The sequence below is a fragment of the Salvelinus fontinalis genome, chromosome 21 (assembly GCF_029448725.1).
Source record: "Salvelinus fontinalis isolate EN_2023a chromosome 21, ASM2944872v1, whole genome shotgun sequence".
NCBI classification, from domain to species: domain Eukaryota; kingdom Metazoa; phylum Chordata; class Actinopteri; order Salmoniformes; family Salmonidae; genus Salvelinus; species Salvelinus fontinalis.
The window spans coordinates 49,424,677-49,445,169 of NC_074685.1; the positions used below are offsets into that span (position 1 = coordinate 49,424,677).

General features: G+C 49.0%; 3 non-coding genes and 1 pseudogene across 3 annotated transcripts; all 4 read left to right on the forward strand.

The window, feature by feature from the left end:
• Positions 1-5,527: 5,527 nt before the first annotated feature.
• On the forward strand, positions 5,528-5,714 carry LOC129819212 (U2 spliceosomal RNA). The gene has a single exon (XR_008754055.1). It is a non-coding gene; the product is annotated as a U2 spliceosomal RNA (small nuclear RNA).
• Positions 5,715-7,110: 1,396 nt separating this feature from the next.
• On the forward strand, positions 7,111-7,228 carry LOC129819236 (U5 spliceosomal RNA). Its single transcript, XR_008754068.1, has one exon. It is a non-coding gene; the product is annotated as a U5 spliceosomal RNA (small nuclear RNA).
• A 3,029-nt stretch (positions 7,229-10,257) lies between these two features.
• LOC129819235 (U5 spliceosomal RNA) lies at positions 10,258-10,374 on the forward strand. Its single transcript, XR_008754067.1, has one exon. It is a non-coding gene; the product is annotated as a U5 spliceosomal RNA (small nuclear RNA).
• A 9,427-nt stretch (positions 10,375-19,801) lies between these two features.
• On the forward strand, positions 19,802-19,975 carry LOC129819220 (U2 spliceosomal RNA; annotated as a pseudogene).
• The last annotated feature ends 518 nt before the right edge of the window (positions 19,976-20,493 follow it).

A 20,493-nucleotide genomic window follows, 5' to 3' on the forward strand; every position in this document is an offset into this window, starting at 1 on the left:
GTCCTGGGGTGGGGATTTTGTTTGGGGATAGGGACTTGTGTGGTGGGTTCCTTTTCTGTCAGAGGGGAGAATTTTAGTGGTTGATGCAGAATGAAGTTTCGTTTTATTAACATTTATGCACCTGCTGAACCTCTGTAGCAAATATATTTTTTTGGCTCTGCCAGATGTTTGCGTTACTAACCGAACTGTGGTTTTGGGCGGGTGTTTCAATGTCTCTTTTGAAGGCACTGGGGACTTTAGCCTACCCTATTTGGTTTCTGTGGTTAAAGATTTTTCTTTTAGGGACTCTTTCAGAGTCTGCGACCCCAATGGGGAGGGTATGACATGGGCCTGTATCTGTGCCAATCTCGCAAGTCACTGTGTCTCCGGTCTGGTTTTCTGACCATTGCCAAGTCCAGGTAGTGTTCTCGGTAGACGTGCTGATATTTGGCAGAGGTTTTTGGAAATTAAACTCCAGAATTTTGGCGGATCTTTCTTTTAGGGAGGCTTTTAATTCACATTATGAGATATGGGGGGACCTCATGCCTTTTTTTGGTTCCCTAGTTGAATGGTGGGAGTGCGTAAAAGCGCAATGTGCGCACCCTGGCCATTTCACACTGTGTCGCTAAGGCCCGAGCAGATAGGGAGGGTTTTCAGCAGCTTCAGGGGGAGCTGACTGTCTTAGTTTCAGCTGAGAATAAGGGTGAGGGGAGGGATGTGGAGGGGATGGTTTTAACAAGTAAGTTGGGGCTGTATTTTCAGGGGAAGGCCAGGGACTTTCTCTTTAGGTGTCAAAGAGACAAGTTCGAGTTTGGTGAGGCTAGCAGCTCATTTTTTAAAACAGGTTAAAGCTGCCCGTGCCAAAGCAGTTATTGCTCAGCTGCGAACAGAAGCGGGAGGGATGGTTTCTGACCCAAAAGGGATGGTGGAAGCAGCGTCCTCTTTCAACCAAGAATCATTCAGGGAGAAGGACATAGATGGTTCGAAAGAGCGTGTTTTTGGAGGGATTTTGAGGAAAAAGGTTCCCCCGGAGGCAGCCTCTGATCTCGACCACCCTTTCGAGCTTGCGGAGGTTGAGGCTGCTTTGCGGGGTTTACCAAGCAACAAGGTGTCAGGTTACGATGGGCTTCCTCAGGAGTTTTATGTTACCTTTTGGGAGATTTTGGGCAGAGATTTTCTTTCGGTAATTAAAGCGGTGTATGATTCAGGGCTCCTGGGGTCTTCAATGAGGGAGGGGGTCTTGACGCTGCTCTTCAAGAAAGGGGAAAGGGATAACCTGGGGAATTACAGGCCCATTACGCTATTGTGTGCAGACTATAAGGTGGTAGCCCGTGTCCTAGCGGTCCGCCTAAGGAAGGTTCTGCCCCATGTCATACATGAGGACCAGACCTGTGGGGTGGAGGAGAGGTCCATACATTGGAACTTGAGTTTGGACAGAGACTGTATTGCTTGGGCCCAGGACAGAGGGGTGCACCATGGGTTCCTTGTTTCAGTTTTGGAAAGGATGGGGCTGGGTTCTCTATATACTGCAGTGGGAAGTAGGGTTTTAGTAAATGGGCATGTAGGGGAGGTGGTTACTCAGCAGACTGGGGTACGTCAAGGCTGCCCTTTGTCTCCACTGCTCTTTGTGTTGTACATGGAGCCTCTGGCAGCAGCTTTCCGGGCAGACGCAGGTAGTATGGGCCTCCGGCCCCCTGGCGGGGGCTCTTCAGAAATCAAGATCTCCCAGTATACGGATGACATGACTCTGTTTCTGTCATCCGAGGGGAGTGTCGCAAGGGCGGTGGAGGTCCTGGGGGAGTTCGGACAGGCATCCGGGGCTAGGTTCAACCTGGGGAAATCCTCAGCTAAGTTTTTTGGACTGTGGGCTGGGAGAGAGGAAGGCCTCAGTGGCCTCCCGCTCTGCTCAGGGCCTATGAGTGTCCTGGGAGTGGATTTTGAAGTGACAGGTAGTGAGGGCATCAACTGGAGACAGAGGATCGCGTAAGTACCCACCAGGGTGGGCCTGTGGAAAGCTCGTAGGCTCTCTGAGTGGACGGGTTCTGGTCATTAAAGCAGACATTCTTCCGTCCTTGGTTAATTTGGCCTATGTTTTTCCTTTGCCTCCTCGTTACAGGAAGGATTTAGTGCAAACCATTTTTCCTTTTGTTTGGGAGGGCTATGAGTATGTAAAAAGGGACTGGATGGTGCAATCAGTTTTTCAATATGTAAAAGTCTGGTTAACCCTTGCAACCATGGCTTCAAGGCTTTTGTTTTGTTTTGGCTATCTTTCCCTCTGCGAAAGTTGGTAGCCTCGGACAACTCCCGACCTAAGGCGGAAACCCTCCCGTCTCATTTCCAACATGCAGTGAAGTGGAGCAGAAGGCACACTGAGTGCCAGGAGGGTCTGCTCTGCATGGACTACAGGGCTTTATACAGGACCTTGGTGGCTAAGCGGGGTCCTGTCGGTGTCTATGGGGTGGGGCTGGTGGTGTGGCAGGCGATTCAGCAGAAGGGTCTCTCTAACAGGTTGAAGGATCTAAATTGGTTGTGTTTACATGGGCGTCTGCCAGTTAGGGAGGTCCTTTACAGGCACGGCCTGTCAAAGGTCAAGGTATGCCCAAGGGAGGGGTGTGAAGGGAGTGGTTAGTAGGGTTAGAGCTGATCTGAGAAAAAGGTTTGATTTCGATGTGGACAAATACGGCTTCCATGCCTCTAAGGAACGCTGGAAGTACCTTTATGAGTAAGAGGCCTTGTTGCAGTGGTTGGGCCAAAGTGTAATTTCTGTTCGTTTGTGTTGTTATTTCCATGTCTCGGTTTTTGTTAGCCTGGTCTTGAAATGTCCAGTATTTTGGAAAATGTGAAGTGAAAGGAATGAAAGTGAAAGGAATGGTTTGGTTTAATTATTATTATTTAATTTAAAATCTGGATGGCTGTGTGCTTTACAGTTTTTTTGGATTGCTTACACACTAAAATTAAAAGTAGTACACTATTAGCAAAACCTTACACTCAAGAAGCAAAAAGTCAGCCCATATTTGCACAACTATAAGCACATTGTCAACTTCACACTTGTTGCAAAACACTAAACACATTACACACAAAAATCTATCATGAAGTCACGTCCTTGCAATACCAAAGCACTGACTGTCAAATTACCACACCGTCCAACCAATTGGTTCAACACAGTCATCAGGTGTGCAAACACTCGTTTACTTAATTGTAGACACACCAATCAGGTGTATAAGCACTATAAAAAGCAGCAGGTGAGTTCATCGGTCTTCAAGCACAATGGAAAGAGTCAGACGACGAGGAGAACGAGGAGGAGGATGAAGACAAGAAGGTGCTCAAAGAGGACAGAATCTGACAAATGAGATCCGCGCAACACTGGTTGACCACGTTGTCAACCACGGCCTGACGCTGAGGGAGGCTGGACTGCGAGTACAGCCAAATCTAAGCCGATATACAGTGGCAAGTGTGATGAGAACATTGACTGGAAAATAGGTATTGTAAAAATATCATCATATCAAAAACATCTGCACGGTTTCAGTAACTGCTTACAGGACTGTATTCTATGCACTTCTGATACCTTTTCCTGTGAAATTACTGTACTATTGTATACTGTTTTTTTCTACATAGGATTGAAGGTCAGGGACGACAAGGGGGAAGGCCTCCGATGCTCACAGAACAGCAAGAGAGGGAGATATAGCATTGTTGGCCAAAACCGTGTTTACTAACACTCAAGCAGCTCCAAGCTAACATTGTCAATAACCACGCCATTTTCAACGATATCCATCAGGTCTCTACATCAACACTGGCACGCATCCTAAAAAAAAAAACTATTCAAATGAAGCAAATTTATCGAGTGCCTTTCAAGCGCAATTCCGAAAGGGTGAAACGACTGCGGCAGAGGTATGTATTCACTTTAGCAGTGTGATCTTGCATACTGTCTCATAATCTTTTACTGTACTGTAATATGTATACTAGATCTACACTGAACTACACAACCTTGCCTGACACTGTTTTTCAGAGAGTTTTACGAATGGATGGAGGGGAGATCCAGCATGAGTTCATTTACGTAGATGAGGCTGGGTTCAACCTGACGAGAACACGAAGAAACATCATTGGCCACAGGGCTATAGTCAATGTCCCAGGGCAACGTGGGGGTAATCTAACACTCTGTGCAGCCATTACACAGAATGGGGTCCTCCACCGCCATGCCCATATGGGCCCTTACAACACAGCACTCATACTTACATTCTTGGACCAATTGCACAACATAACAGCAGCAAATCAAATCAATCATATGCAATACATTGTTGTCTGGGACAATGTGTCTTTCCACCGCTCTGCTCTGGTTCAGAACTGGTTTCAGCAACATCCACATTTCACCGTCCTATATCTTCCACCATACTCTCCATTCCTCAACCCTATAGAAGAGTTTTTCTCTGCATGGCGGTGGAAGGTATATGATCTCCGTCTCCAGGCTGAGGTACCCCTCATCCAAGCCATGGAAGAGGCCTGTGACCAGATGGAGGTAGCAGCAATGCAAGGATGGATTCGTCATTCAAGACGTTTCTTTCCAAGGTGTCTTGCTAATGACAACATTGCCTGCGATGTTGATGAAATTCTCTGGCCAGATCCAGCGAGGCAAAGAGACAATGTCTAGTTATTTTTTTTTACGTAAAGTGACGTTTGGTTACAGTATTATGAATCTCCATGTTAACATTTTGGGCGTGTTGAGAAATAAATGAGTTTCTTCAGTCTGCAACATTGGTCTTGTGTAGTGTTTGGTGAATTTACATTATATTTGTACTTTGTTGATAGTAGCCTACTCTAATCATAGGGAAGTAGAAGTGCTAAAAGTGTTTTAGGTTTATCACAGCAGAGTGTAACTCGTGCAAACAGAGTATAGTAATGTGAAACGTGTGTGTTTCATATGGTAACAAAGTGTGGTTTTTAAAAAGAAGTGTATAGTGTTTAATTTTGCAAAGGATCTGTAGTGTTTTGCTAATTGGGTGTGGTTGTGCTAATTGTGTGTAGTGTTTTGAAAACACGGGCCCTGTTTTGAAAATCGTGCTTAAGCGATCAAAAAAAACTGTAAATAGGTTGGCCGTAAAGGAGAGGATGCATAGGCACAACTGTGCAGTGAACGCAGAGTGCCCCAGGTGCAAAAAAGGTGAAACAGTAATGCATGTATTCTGGGAGTGTGGTTTTGCAAGAGTTTTCTGGGGAAAGTGCGCACCCGTTATTAACATGGTCTGCAACAAGATTGTTTTGAATGGTAAGAATATAGTGTATGGAGAGGAGATCCGAACAGTTTAGAGCCGTGTGGCGTGTTATTAGTTTGGGGAAGCTGGTACTGTGGGAAAAAAGGAATGTTTGTATTAAAAAGGAGAAAGACACAACGGTACCAGCAGATGCCTTCTATTTGTTTTTATGTAAGTTAATAAATGTGATTGAAATGGACAAATACGTGCACGGGGAAGACGTTTGTAAGAGAGTTTGGGGAAGTGTAAAACTTGTATAAAAATGGAAAAGTGTTGATGGAAAAAGAATGTCACAGTAAATTGTAAATTTTTGTAATAATAAAAATAAAAAATAAATCTGTTCTTATCAGTTTAATATCTGATACGTCCCCCATCGGGGGACTACATATTAAATGGATTTTTCGAACAGGGTGTCGGAAATGGGGCTTGCTCCGTCCGCTCCACGCATCGACCCGGTATTGCAGTACCTCCGGGAACGGTGCAACACATTTCTCCCGTTGTCAAGGAAAAAAAGACAAAGCTATCTAAACAGCTAGCTAGCAGCAGAAGGAAAGGAAAAAGAAGAAACATCCAAAGTGAAAGTAGGGCAAAGCGCTCTTCGTGGGTTCCCCTGTTTCCCGCCATTTTACTTTAAAAAAAACATTGGCCAGGATAGTGAGTGAGTGAGTGTTACGTTCCCCAGTTTCTGTGTTGTATTTGAGTGTGTGTGTTTCAGGAGATGGCTTGCTGGAAGCCTCCCCAACCAGCTGATTGGACGACCCCAGGCTAATTGATGATTGGAGCTGACTACACCCCCTCATCAAGGAGCAGCTGACTCTAATCACCATTGCCACCAGAAGATATAAAGGCCAGTGTTCTGTTTTGGAGAAATCATGAGAAAAAGAGAAGATTGAATGTTTTGGAGAAATCATTAGAAAGAGTTCTGTGTTTGTTGCTTTGTCAAAGCTTTTTAGTGGCCTGAGTTAGTTTACTCAGTTTTGTTGTAAAGTGTTATAAATTTAATAATTATTCTCTTTCATTTGTTCCCAGGGGGGAAGGGGAAGGCACTTAGGGAGTGCTTAGGCAAGAGGCCCGAGGGCATACATATACCCGTAGTATATTCATTGTCTAGGCACACTAGGTAAGACCTGGGCGGACGACCCCCTGTATTTTGGTTAGGGCACCCGGTGGTGCTAAGTTAGGTAAGTTAAGTGGGTAGGCAGGTTAGATAGGAGAGGGGGAAGCTTTGATATTTACTTTCTTTGCTTTGGTTCCATCCAGCCCCTTTTCCCCATATTACCGTTTAAGGAAATAAATCCTAGTAAACGGTGAATTCTGACTTTTGTCATCCTTACTCGCACCTACAGTCCATACCTCTTTCGCTTCACGGGGAGTTGTTTACGGGGAGTTGTCTACATTTTCACAAACACTTTACAACAAAACTGAGTTAACTAAAAAGCTTTGACAAAGCAACAAACACAGAACTCTTTCTAATGATTTCTCCAAAATATTCAATCTTTTCTCTCTCTAATCATTTCTCCAAAATATTCAATCTTCTCGTCCTCTCATGATTTCTCCAAAACAGAACACTGGCTTTTATATCTTCTGGTGGCAATGGTGATTAGTCAGCTGCTTCTTGACGAGGGGGCGGAGTCAGCTCCAATCATCAATTAGCCTGGGGACGACCAATCAGCTTGTTGGGGAGGCTTCCAGGAAGCCATCTCCTGAAACACACACACTCAAATACAACACAGAAACTGGGGAACATAACAGTGAGTAAATGAGTGTCTGACTTTTTACCCACACACAGCCCTCAAAGTTGGCAGAGTGGGTTGGGTGATCACCCGCGAGATCCCGGCCTAGAGTGCACCGAGTGTGTCTCGGGCCCCGACCTCTGAATTCCATACGACTCTGGTTTCTCTTCATTACTCACAAGCCTTTCGCCTTTTACTAAAGACTTCCGTGGAAAGGAACACTCACGAGTTCAAAAGTATTTTTGGAAAGGCTTTGCTTCTGGCAGAGCCCGGTATATCTTGTTTAAAGAGAAAGTGACAGATGATGACGCCGCCGCCGCAGAGACTTTTTGCTCATGCGTTTGACTTAGAATCGGACCGGTGTATTTTTCCACTCCCAAGTAGTTGCTAAGGGCAATTGAGTTCAAGCCCGACGACTGGCGTATTTGCCGGGCTTTGAACAAATAGTCGTCGCACTAGGCGTAAAGAGCTAGTGACTTAAAGACGCATTGGCGACTTTAAAAAAAAAAACACCCGCCTGTCTGTCGCCAGGGAAAGGTTGGGTGGGTGGAGGAGGAGCCACCTTTTGCCAAACCGCCAAAGTCTGCCGAGACCCCCGGGTGCAGGGGTCCATTTGTGGGTTATCGCTTCTCGGCCTTTTGGCTCAGATCAAGCTTGGTACTGAGGTGCCCCAAAGCCCGCTGAGTCAGAAGGTCGAAGGAAGACCGGAGGGAGGAAAGTTTGTTTTGTTTTTTTCTTCTTAATTAAAGAAATTGGGATGGATAACATGGAGAAAAGGGCGATCCCGGGTATTGGATTAGCCAACACTGTGCGTTTCACATGGAGGCAAAAGGAAGTTGAGCCAGTTAGGAGAGAGGCTTTTTTAGGAGAGAGGCTTTTTTTTTTTTTTTAGAATCCTGAAGTTGACAGGGAACGATGTCCTCTGCTTTCAGGATAACCCGTTGGAGAGGGGTTTCGATGTAACGTTTTTTACAGAAGAGAAACATGACGAGATCATGAAGAGCGCGAAGGAACTGTAAAGAGAAAGGCCGTTGTGCTTTTATGCCGTTACAAGCCTGGCAAGGAATTGTTTCAGGGTAGTATCGGTTACGATGTACAACCCACATGTCAAGGACGAAGAGGTGAGGGCCTTCTTGGGGAGGTTTATGGATAGGGTATCCTCAGCAAGGCTTCTCAGGGACTCCTTGGGGTTCTGGACGGGGAGGAGAAGTTCAGGCCCTCCTCAGGGAGGACCCAAAGGGGGTGGGTGGTTACCTCCATCCTCCGGCGATGTTCTCCCTGGGGGCTGACGTTGCATTACGCACGTCAGCCCCCGTATTGCAGGCGTTGTATGGCCTATGGCCATACCTTAGCCTCGTGTAGCGAAAGGAAGTGTAAGTACTGTGGGTCGGGCGAGCACGTGTGTCGAGCCGAGGGCTTGTCACGGGTGTGGATTGTTGACACACCTGTGGCAGGAATTGCCCGGTTCGGCATAAGTCATACGCGTCTGCAGCTGGGGGGGGAGCGAGAACGGGGCATGGGGGTAGAAGAGGAGAGGGGCAGGAAGAAGGTGGTGGCAGAGGGGGAAGAACTGCACCAAAGGAGCCTGAGAAGAGTCTGCCGAGACCCTCTGGTGCCCGGCGGGTGCAGGGGTCCATTTGTGGGTTATCGCTTCTTGGCCTTTTGGCTCAGATCAAGCTTGGTACCGAGGTGCCCCAAAGCCCGCTGAGTCAGAAGGTCGAAGGAAGCCCGGAGGGAGGAAAGTTTGTTGTTTTGTTGTGTAGAGATTGGGATTTAGTAGTCTTGTTTCTGCAAGAAGCTTCTTGTTAAAGAGAGCTTGATGACGGAGAAGATGTCACAAGAGGTACCAAGGGTGGTGCCTGGGATTGGGATAGCTAATACAGTGCGGTTTGCATGGAGAAGTAAAGAGACGGAGCCACTCGGGAGAGATAGTTTTGGCAGAACGGTTTTGATGGGGACACTGAAATTGGCGGTAAAAGACCTTTCGTGCTTTCAGGATAACCCGTTAGAGAAAGCTTTTGACGTTACGTTGTACACCGGGGAGATACATGAGGAAACCATGAAGGTGAAAGATGTGGGAAGTGTGAGACCTCTGTGCAACTACGAGGTCACAAGTCTGGCAAAGAACAATTTTAGGGTTGTAACAGTCAACATCTACAACCCACATGTTAAGGATGAGGACGTAAGAGCATATCTGGGGAGGTTTATGGATAATGTTTTGTCGGTGAGGCACCTCAGGGACTCCTTGGGGTTCTGGACTGGGAGGAGAGGCTTCCAGGCCCCCCTCAGGGAGGACCCGAAGGGGGAAGGTGGTTACCTCCATCCTCCTGCGATGTTCTCCCTGGGGGCTGACAGGGGGACGTTGCATTATGCCGTTCAGCCCCCGTATTGTAGGCGTTGTATGGCCTACGGCCATACCTTAGCCTCGTGCAGCGAAAAGAAGTGCAGGTACTGTGGGTCGGGCGAGCACGAGGCGAGGGAGTGTGTCGAGCCGAAGGCCTGCCATGGGTGTGGGTTGTTGACACACCTGTGGCGGGATTGCCCGGTCAGGCACAGGTCATACGCGTCTGCAGCTGGGGGGGAGCGGGGGATGGGGGTAGAAGAGAAGGACAGGAAGGAGGTGGAACAGGGGGTAGGGACGCACGGGAGGAGCAGCCGGCGAGAGAGGAAGAGCGAGAGGAGAAGAGGGCCGGGACAGAAGGAGAGGTGGCCGGGACAGAGGGAGAGGAGGGGAAGGAAGCAGAAGTGGAGGAGTTGGACATGGGACAGAAAAAGGAACTCCTTGGAAAATTGAGGGAGAGGATAGGGGTGAAGGGGCCGGTGAAGGGCAGGGGAATTTGAGAGGGTTTAGATGGAGTATGAGAAGGAGAAGGGTTTGTATGGGGAGCAGGAGGGTAGGGCCGGGACAGAAGGAGAGGTGGCCGGGGCAGAGGAGGTAGATATGCATCGACCCGGTATTGCAGTACCTCCGGGAACGGTGCAACACATTTCTCCCGTTGTCAAAGACATAAAAATACACAAAGCTATGTAAACAGCTAGCTAGCTAGCGGCGGCAGCAGCAGCAGAAGGAAAAAGAAGAAACATCCAAAGTGAAAGTAGGGCGAAGCGCTCTGTGGGTTCCCCCGTTTCCCGCCATTTTACTTAAAAAATAAAAAACGTTGGCCAAGATAGGGAGTGAGTGTCTGTGTGACTTTTTACCCACAGCCCTCGAAAGTTGACAGAGTGGGTTGGGTGACCACCCGCGAGATCCCAGCCTAGAGTGCACAGAGTGTCTCGGGCCCCGACCTCTGACTTCCATACGACTCTGGTTTCTCTTCATTACGCACAAGTCTTTCACCTTTTACTAAAGACTTCCGTGGAGAGGAACACTCATGAGTTCAACGTATTTTGGGAAGGGCTTTGCTTCTGGCAGAGCCCGGTGTATCTTGTTTCAAGAGAAATTGACAGAGATGATGACGCCGCCGCAGAGACTTTTTGCTCATGCGTTTGACTTCAATCGGACCGACCAGTGTATTTTTCCACTCAAAGTAGTTGCTAAGGGCAATTGAGTTCAAGCCCGACGACTGGCAGATTTGCCGGGCTTCAAACAAATAGTCGTCGCACTAGGCGTAAAGAGCTAGTGACTTAAAAAAACAAACACCAGTCAGTCTGTCAGTCTGTGTCTGTCGCCAGGGAAAGGTTGGGTGGGGAGGAGGAGGAGTCACCTTTTGCCAAACCGCCGAAGTCTGCCGAGACCCCCGGGTGCCCGGAGGGTGCAGTGGTCCATTTGTGGGTTATCGCTTCTCGGCCTTTTGGCTCAGATCAAGCTTGGTACCGAGGTGCCCCAGAGCTCGCTGAGTCGAAAGGTCGGAGATAGGAGGGCGATAAGGTTGTTGTGGCTCAGAGTCAATAGTGATAGTGGTTTGTGTATTCCTAGAGGCTTCCTTTTTGGAGAAGGTGTTTTTTCTGGGTTGGACGTGCATTTTCATTAAGTCGGTGCCAGGAAGAGGGTTGGCAAATACGGTTAGGTTTGCGTGGAGGGATAAAGAAATGGAGCCATTGGAAGAGAGGATTTCGGGAAGGAACGTATTGATGGGGATATTAGAACTGGAAGGAAAGGATGTTTTATGTTTCCAAGACAATCCAATGGAGACGGCTTATGATGTGACCTTTCATAGTGAAGGGAAACATCAGGAAGTATTGAAGAAGGCAAAGGAAGGGAGTAAGGCAAGGCCCATGTGCCTGTACGAAGTAAGTAATTTCTTTTCGCGTGGTTACAGTGACTACGTATAACCCCCATGTGACTGATAATGAGGTGAGGGCCTTTCTGGGGAGATATGAACAATGTCTCCTCAGCAAGGCTCCTCATGGACTCCCTGGGATTCTGGAACGGGAGGAGAGGGTTCCAGGCTGTTCTCAGGGAGGACCCAGATGGATTGGAGGGTTACCTACATCCCCCAGCAATGTTCTCCTTGGGGGCTGACAGGGGGACGTTGCACTATGCCCGTCAGCCTCCATTTTGCAGGCGTTGTATGGCCTATGGCCATAGCCTTGCCTCGTGTGGTGCTAGGAAGTGCAGGTTCTGGTGAGCACGAGGCGAGGGACTGTGCCGAGCCTAAGGCATGTCATGGGTGTGGCTCGGTAGCACAGCTGTGGCGGGACAGCCCGGCTCGGCGGGGTTCATACGCGTCTGCAGCTGGTGGGGGAGCGAGAGCGGGGGATGGGGGAAGAAGAGGAGAGGAACAGGAAGATGGTGGTGGCACAAGGGGAAAAATGCACCGAAGGACGGAGAGAGAGAAGAAGAGAAAGAGGAGGAGAGGGCCGAGACAGAAGGAGAGGTGGTCGGAACAGAGGGAGAGAAGAGGAAGGAGATGGTGGTGGAGGAGAGAGAGGAGATGGTGAGAGTGGAGAGAACGGAGGGGACAGCAGTGGAGAGGAAGGAGACGGAGATGGCTTGGAGGTGGGACCGAAAAGAGTGGTGGGAAGGCGAGGGCCACTTTGCACATGGCCACCTTGCAGACGCCTGTCAAAAGGTTGTCTGCATGAAGTGCTGGGAGATGGGCCACCGCTACGAGGAGTGCACGAACGGAAGGTCGTGCAACCTCTGTGGCGAGCGGTCCCACCTCATCCGCGACTGCCCCTCCTGGGCCAACAGGGTCTAGGCTGGAGGGAGGGGGAGGCCGCGGACCGGGCTTCCGAGCGCCAGAGGGCTGGAACGGCAGTTTCCAAGGTAGTGGCGGAGGAGCCGGTGGTGGTGTCAGTAGTGGAGCCGGCAGGGGTGGTGGAGGAGGCAGTTGTGGAGCCAGTGGTAGTGGAGGCTGTAGTGGAGGGCGCGGAAGGTACAGTGGTGGAAGAAGTGGGAGGAGAGGACAAAACCCTCCCTACCCCAATCCCCCAACTAATGTGACCCCTGAAGGAAAAAGGGCCGAGAAAGACGGCTCTGGAGAGATTTTTAGCCAAAACTCCAAGTGGGTCAGACATTATAGGGACGGTGTCGGAAAGCACCATGGAGACGGTGTCAGGAGATACGGGAGAAGGGGGGGGAGATTCTGAAGGAACACCTCCCTCCACGTAAAATAAATGCTGAGGAGCTCTGACCCTGAACAGGGTGATGAAGGGAAAGTTGGAATAGGAGAGCTCCCAGGGGGAGGAAAAACCCAGAACCTTCCCCTCCAACTCCCCCAATCAAGTCTCCTTTTTAAGTCCTGTTTTAACCTCCTCTCCCTGCCACCCCCCCCCCCCCCCTTACCCCGGAGGGAGAGAGAGAAATCACCAGAAAAGTAACCCCCTTTTAACTGTTCAATGCCTTTTCTTTTAGCACGGTTTTTACTCACCCCTTTTATGGCTTTTATAATCACCACAATAAATGTTAGGAGTGTAAAAACAGCAACAAGAGCACAGTCGGTTTTATCCTTTTTAGAAAGGTTTAACTCTGTGTTTGTATTACAGGAGTGTGGTCTACCCTTTATCTTCTTACAGGAAATGGGAGGATACGTGGCAGCACGGGCCCTCCTTTTGGAGTGGTTCCAATTTTAACAACAACGACGGTGTTGCCATTTTAATCAAGACCCCACAGGTGGTGGTGAGGGGGAGCACGGTGGTGTCCTCTTTTAGCCAATTGTACTTTTATGGGGAGGGATTTGAATGTGCTAAATGTGTATGGTTTTAATGACAAACATGACCGGTGCGCACTTTTAGAAAACCTGCAGTCCCACATGCTAGGGAGGGATCCTCTAGTGGTGGGTGGGGATTTTAATTGTGTTTTAAGTAGAGCAGACAGGAGAGGGGCAGGAGAGGATTTTAAGGTAGACAGGTCAAGTGTTTTATTGCAAGGGCTGTGCAGGGATTTTAAACTGACTGACTGTTTTAAAACCCTGCATCCAAGAGAGGAGGGCTTCACCTGGACCAGTGGCGACGGCACCAGAGCCTCTCGCATTGATTATCTATTTACCCGGGACTGTCCCCCAACTGATGCTAGAATAACCCCTGCTTTCTTCTCAGATCACGTAATGCTGACGTGCACCCTTTCACTAACTTCGGGTGTGACTGTGGGAAGAGGGCCCTGGAAATTGAACTGCTCCCTTTTAGAAGATGATGGAGCAGTTCAGCCAGTGGCAGACGCTACAGGACTTCTTTGACACACGAGCACAGTGGTGGAAAATGGTGAAGGGAAGGACGAGGACCTTCTTTAGAAAGATAGGAAAGTAAAAAAGCAGAGAAAAAGATAGACGTATGGTGGGATGGCAAAAGCGACTGGAAAGGTATTTTAATTTATGCCAACAGGGCCTTGATTTTAACCAAGTAATTAAAGAAGGAAATGGCACTTTTAGCAGAACAGAAAAGCAAAGTAAAGTAAAGAAAGGTAAAGAAAGGGAATTAGAAGAGGGGGAGAATTTAAGAAAATAGTTAGTAAGGGTAGGATAATGACTAGTTTAAAAAATAAAGATGGGGTTTTAAAAACAGATAGATACAGAGGGAATAAAATAAGTAGTCAAGGATTTTTATGGGGAGCTGTTTGGGGTAAAAGATGTGTGAAGAGACTATTTTAACCTACATCGACAAGACCCTACCCAACACAGACGACCTGACAAGGACAGAAGTTGACCAAGGACTGAAGCATTTTAAGAGGGGTAAATCACCGGGGGAGGACGGCCTCCATTTGGAGTTTTATCTGACATTTTGGGATGTTTTAGCCGACGAACTTCTGACTGTTTTTACTGACTTTGAACATCTGGACAGACTACCTGACAGTTTTAGAGTGGGGATCGTGACTCTTTTATATAAGAAAAATGGCAGGACGGACCTTGAAGGACTGGAGACCGATTACCCTTTTAAACTTTGATTGTAAACTTTTTACCAAGGTTTTAACACTCAGAATGTCTTCTGTTTTAGGGGAGGTGATCCACCCGGACCAAACCTGTGCCGTTCCCGGAAGGAAGATCACGGACAGCCTGATACTGATCCGAGATACCATCTGTTATGCGAGAGACAGAAACATGCGGCTTGTAGTCCTAAATTTAGATTTTGAAAAAGCCTTTGATCGGGTCTCACACCAGTACCTCTTTAAGGTACTGCAAAAAATGGGTTTCCCGGGCAGGTTTTTAGCTTGGGTGGGACTGCTGTACGGGGACATCACCAGCAAAATCCTCGTAAATGGGCATCTGTCAAAAGCAGTGGGAGTACACTGCGGTGTCCGTCAGGGCTGTCCATTATCTCCTCTTCTGTTCGTGGCCTGCATTGAACCACTGGCACAGGTCTTGAGAAGGGACCAACGGATCAGTGGGGTGTGTATCCCGGGGAGTGGGGGGATGACCGCCAAGTGCGTTTTTTACATGGACGACGTCAACATTTTATGTACCGACCTTTTATCCGTCGACAGGACCCTGGACAGGACTGACTGGTACGGACGAGCCTCTGGGCCTCTGACTGAACAGAGAGAGACAAGACAGAGGCCCAATTTTTCGGACCGTGGGCAGACCCAGACTTGACCAGACTACCTCTGACAGTCAAAACGACGGACATAAGGGTACTGGGGGTAAAGTTTGACCGGGCGGGAGGAGGGAGCGGTAACTGGAGTGGGATCCTGGGGACAGTATGACAGAGGCTGGGTTTTGGGTGGACTACAACAGCTGACTTGTGGGCAAATTTTTAATCATTAAAGCTGTGATTTTACCTGTGCTTTTATTAATCAGTTCTGTTTTTATCCCCCCACGAATGAGTATTTTAGCCCTGGAGCGGATACTCTTTTACTTCCTGTGGGGAAGCAAGTGGGAGAGGCTGAGGAGGGAGGTGGTCAAGAGGCCCAGGTCCAAGGGGGGGGGAAAGGCTTGCCTGACCTCTACTTGTTCCTGCGCAGCCGCTACACAGCGTTACATCTGACTCTTGCCACCTCCCGGTCAACAAGACTCAGGCCCTCGCACGGTTTTGGCTGGGATCTTACCTCAGGACTCTGGGGCTGATCCCAGTCGACCTGCGAGCCCCAGTCTCTTTCCTGCTCCCCACTCACTACGCCCAGCTCCAGAAATGTTTAAGACATTTTAAACTGGAAAAAGAAGCAGTCACGGTTTTAACTAAACCCTTCTCTCGTGCAGGAACGGGTTTAACTTAACACCGCTCTCTTCTCTCTCTTGTGCAGGATCGGGAACCAGTGTGTCCAGTACGCGGGCTTGCTATAGGCGAGGCCACAACGGTTTGGCGTAACATGGCCCATCCTGCTCTCCTGAATCGGGACCTGTCCTGGATGGTCGCCCACGAGATCCTCCCGGTCAGGGCCGTAATGCACTCACGGGGCATGGCGAGGATATCCGCGTGCCCCCGACCAGGCTGCGGCCAAGAGGAGTCGGTGAGGCACCTGCTCTGGGAGTGCAGAGCCGCTAGGGACCTGTGAAAGGAAGCAGGCCCCCTGATCACCCCGTGTCTGCCAGCAGGGGAGGACCTAACGCCTCAGCTCGTGCTGTATGGGGTGGGCCGAAGGCCTACTCCATCGAAGGCCTTCACCAAGCTCTGGCCCACCCTCACGTGCCTGAAGGACGCCCTGTGGTCCTCCCGTAACCTGCTGGTAGCGAAAAGTGTAGAGATCACCCCCCAGGCAGTGGCCATGGTAGCCACGGAAGCCCTGGGGTGGTACGGAAGGGGGCCTCGACCCCAGGCGAAGGGTCCCCCACAACACCCTAGGTCCCGGCGGCCACGGCCTGACAGCGCTGCGGCGCCTAGGGCGATGCGCCTAGGAGAGGGATCTCCTCTGGGCCCCGAAGGACGGGACGGTAGTTTATCCAGAGGAGCAGGATGAGGCGAGTTTGATAAGGACTCACCCCGCTCCTGTACAAAGGACCGAAGACAGCCTTTTAACAAAGTTACTTTTTAACATGTTTTTCATGTCTTAAAAACGTTTTACCTTTGTTAGATCATTAGTACACATTTTAAATGGCTTTTACAGATTTGATGTTTTTACAAGAAAAGTACTTTTATTCATGGTTGTACTTTAACAAATTTAAATGTAACGTTCAAATGCTGTGTTTTATGCTTTGCCGTTTTTATGTGTATGAAATTATGTATAAAATGTACGAGCTGTTTTTAAGGAAAAAGGGGGGGTGGGGTGCAGGGGTCCATTTGTGGGTTATCGCTTCTCGGCCTTTCGGCTAAGACCAAGCTTGGTACTGCGGTGCCTCAAAGCTCGCTTAGCTGGAAGCCGACGGGCGGTAAGATGTTTTGAAGGAAACGTTTTGCCCCCCCAAAATTTTTTTCAGTGGCTTCTGTCTAGAGAGCTATTTCATTTTGTTGGTTTGTTGTATGTGTGATATTGAAGGTGGAATTGGCTCGGTACACGCCAACAAGTCAGTCCCAGGGATTGGGATGGCGAGATCACAGTGAGGTTTACATTGAAGGATAAGGAGACGCAGCCTTTTGGGAGAGAGACATTTGGAAGGTCAATTCTGATGGGGATTATGAAGCTGGAGGTAAAAGATGTTTTATGCCTACAAGGGAACCCGATGGAAGTGGCCTACGACGTGACTCTTCATGAAGAAGAAAAACATGAGATAATGAAGAAAGCGAGAGAGGACAATACAGTGCCACTGACACGGCCCGCTACCAAAACCTGCGGGCTCTCCTTCACTGCAGCCGAGATGAGTAAAACATTTTAACGTGTTAGCCCTCGCAAGGCTGCAGGCCCAGACGGCATTCCCAGCCGCATCCTCAGAGCATGCGCAGACCAGCTGGCTGGTGTGTTTAAGGACATATTCAATCAATCCTTATCCCAGTCTGCTGTTCCCACATGCTTCAAGAGGGCCATCATTGTTCCTGTTCCCAAGAAAGCTAAGGTAACTGAGCTAAACGACTCCCGCCCGTAGCACTCACTTCCGTCATCATGAAGTGCTTTCAGAGACTAGTCAAGGACCATATCACCTCCACCCTACCTGACACCCTAGACCCACTCCAATTTGCTTACCGACCCAGTAGGTCCACAGACGACGCAACCACACTGCACCCTGCCCTAACCCATCTGGACAAGAGGAATACCTATGTGAGAATGCTGTTCATCGACTACAGCTCAGCATTTAACACCATAGTACCCTCCAAACTCGTCATCAAGCTCGAGACCCTAGGTCTCGACCCCGCCCTGTGCAACTGGGTCCTGGACTTCCTGACGGGCCGCCCCCAGATGGTGAGGGTAGGTAACAACATCTCCACCCCGCTGATCCTCAACACTGGGGCCCCACAAGGGTGCATTCTGAGCCCTCTCCTGTACTCCCTGTTCACCCACGACTGCGTGGCCATGCACGCCTCCTACTCAATCATCAAGTTTGCGGACGACACTACAGGGTTGGACTTGATTACCAAGAACGACGAGACGGCCTACAGGGAGGTGGTGAGGGCCTATCCACATCGACGGGACAGTCCTGGAGAAGGTGCAAAGTTTTAAGTTCCTCGGTGTACACATCACAGACAAACTGAATTGGTCCACCCACACAGACAGCGTTGTGAAGAAGGTGCAGCAGCGACTCTTCAACCTCAGGAGGCTGAAGAAATTCGGCTTGTCACCAAAAGCACTCTTCTACAGATGCACAATCGAGAGCATCCTGTCGGGCTGTATCACCGCCTGGTACGGCAACTGCTCCGCCCACAACCGTAAGGCTCTCCAGAGGGTAGTGAGGTCTACACAACGCATCACCGGGGCAAACTACCTGCCCTCCAGGACACCTACACCACCCGATGTCACAGGAAGGCCATAAAGATCATCAAGGACAACAACCACCCGAGCCACTGCCTGTTCACCCCGCTATCATCCAGAAGGCGAGGTCAGTACAGGTGCATCAAAGCAGGGACCGAGAGACTGAAAAACAGCTTCTATCTCAAGGCCATCAGACTTAAACAGCCACCACTAACATTTAGTGGCCGCTGCCAACATACTGACTCAACTCCAGCCACTTTAATAATGGGAATTGATGGAAATTATGTAAAAATGTATCACTAGCCACTTTAAACAATGCCACTTAATATAATGTTTACATACCCTACATTACTCATCTCATATGTATATGTATATACTGTACTGTATATCATCCACTGCATCTTGCCATCTTTATGTAATACATGTATCACTAGCCACTTTAAACTATGCCACTTTGTTTACATACCCTACACTACCCATCTCATATGTATAAACTGTACGCTATACCATCTACTGCATCTTGCCTATGCCGTTCTGTACCATCACTCATTCATATCTTTATGTACATATTCTTTATCACTTTACACTTGTGTGTATAAGGTAGAAGTTGTGGAATTGTTAGGTTAGATTACTTGTTGGTTATTACTGCATTGTCGGAACTAGAAGCACAAGCACTTTGCTACACTCGCATTAACATCTGCTAACCATGTGTATGTGACAAATAAAATTTGATTTGATTTCTCCCCCTCAAGCTGGACGCAATTTTTGTTTCTTTCTTGTTAACAGAGCTTGCTCATCCAGTGATACACCCGTCCGGTTATCTCCTGCGGGTGTTCTTCTCGTATCAGGCGAGAAGCGTAATGGTGTGGTCCAAACACTGGTTCTCGGGCGGAACAGCTGCCGTGGCACTTTGGCCATGAGGCCAAGTGGCTGCGTGCGCACCCCGAGGTTGAAGTTGCCCGAGTAGGTTTAGATCACAGGCACCTGTACGAGGAAGTCAGACGGACAGGGAGTCCGGCGCCTGTAGTGGGCGTCTCGGAGGAGGTCTGGGAGGAGTGCAGGCGCGGGGCCTGGACAACAGGCTCAAGGACCTGAATTGGTTGAGCCTCCACAAGTGCTTGCCGGTCGTTCAATCATATACCGGCATAGTTTGGCGCGATCTCCCACCTGTCCAAGATCCTCGTGGCAGGGAGGAGACTGTGCGCTTTACCGGAGTAGTATGGGCTAGGGCACGGGTGTTAGGAATGATAAGAGGGGATTTTGTGTTGACGTGGGCTAGGTTAGAGAGAGGTGTAGGGAAAGCGAGGGGGAAGGATAGGGATAGGTTTCTGCTCTGGCTTCTCATGAGTCTCTTTAAGCGGGGGCTGTGGGAAGCCAGGCAGAACTTAGTTAAGAAAGGGAAAGATTGGGGGGTGGGAGGGATAGTGAGGAGGGTGGAAGGAGATTTCAGGGGGAGGATGAAGAGGAAGGAGAGGAAGTGGGGGCAGCATGCTGCTCGGGAGAGGTGGAAAGGGGGTTAGGGCTGGGATTAATTTAGATTTGTAAGGGTATAGATTAGGGACGGGGAGATACGGAAAGGTACTTTGTAGGATGAAGGGGAGGGAAGATGCTCTCCGGAGTTTTTTGTTTTGTATGGTAAATTGAGTTTTGAATGGAATTTATGAGTTTTTATTGTATGAATGGTATTGATGGTAATATTATTTTTTCTAAATAAATCTGTTCTTATCAGTTTAATATGTGATACGTCCCCTATCGGTGGACAACATAATAAATGGATTTTTCGAACAGGGAGTCGGAAGTGGGGCTTGCTCCGTCCGCTCCACGCATCGACCCGGTATTGCAGTACCTCCGGGAACGGTGCAACACATTTCTCCCGTTATCAAAGACATAAAAATACACAAAGCTATGTAAACAGCTAGCTAGCAGCAGCAGCAGCAGAAGGAAAGGAAAAAGAGGAAACATCCAAAGTGAAAGTAGGGCGAAGCGCTCTTCGTGGGTTCCCCCGTTTCCCGCCATCTTTCTTTAAAAAATGTTTTAATAACATTGGCCAGGATAGTGATTGAGTGACTCTGTCTGTCTGACTTTTTACCCACAGCCCTCAAAGTTGGCAGAGTGGATTGGGTGACCACCCGTGAGTTACCGGCCTAGAGTGCACAGTGTGTCTCGGGCCCCGACCTCTGACTTCCATACGACCCTGGTTTCTCTTCATTACGCACATGTAACGGATGTGAAATGGCTAGCTAGTTAGCGGGTACGCGCTAGTAGCATTTCAATCAGTTACGTCACTTGCTCTGAGACTTAAGTAGTGTTGCCCCTTGCTCTGCAAGGGTTGTGGCTTTTGTGGAGCGATGGGTAACGACGCTTCGTGGGTGTCAGTTGTTGATGT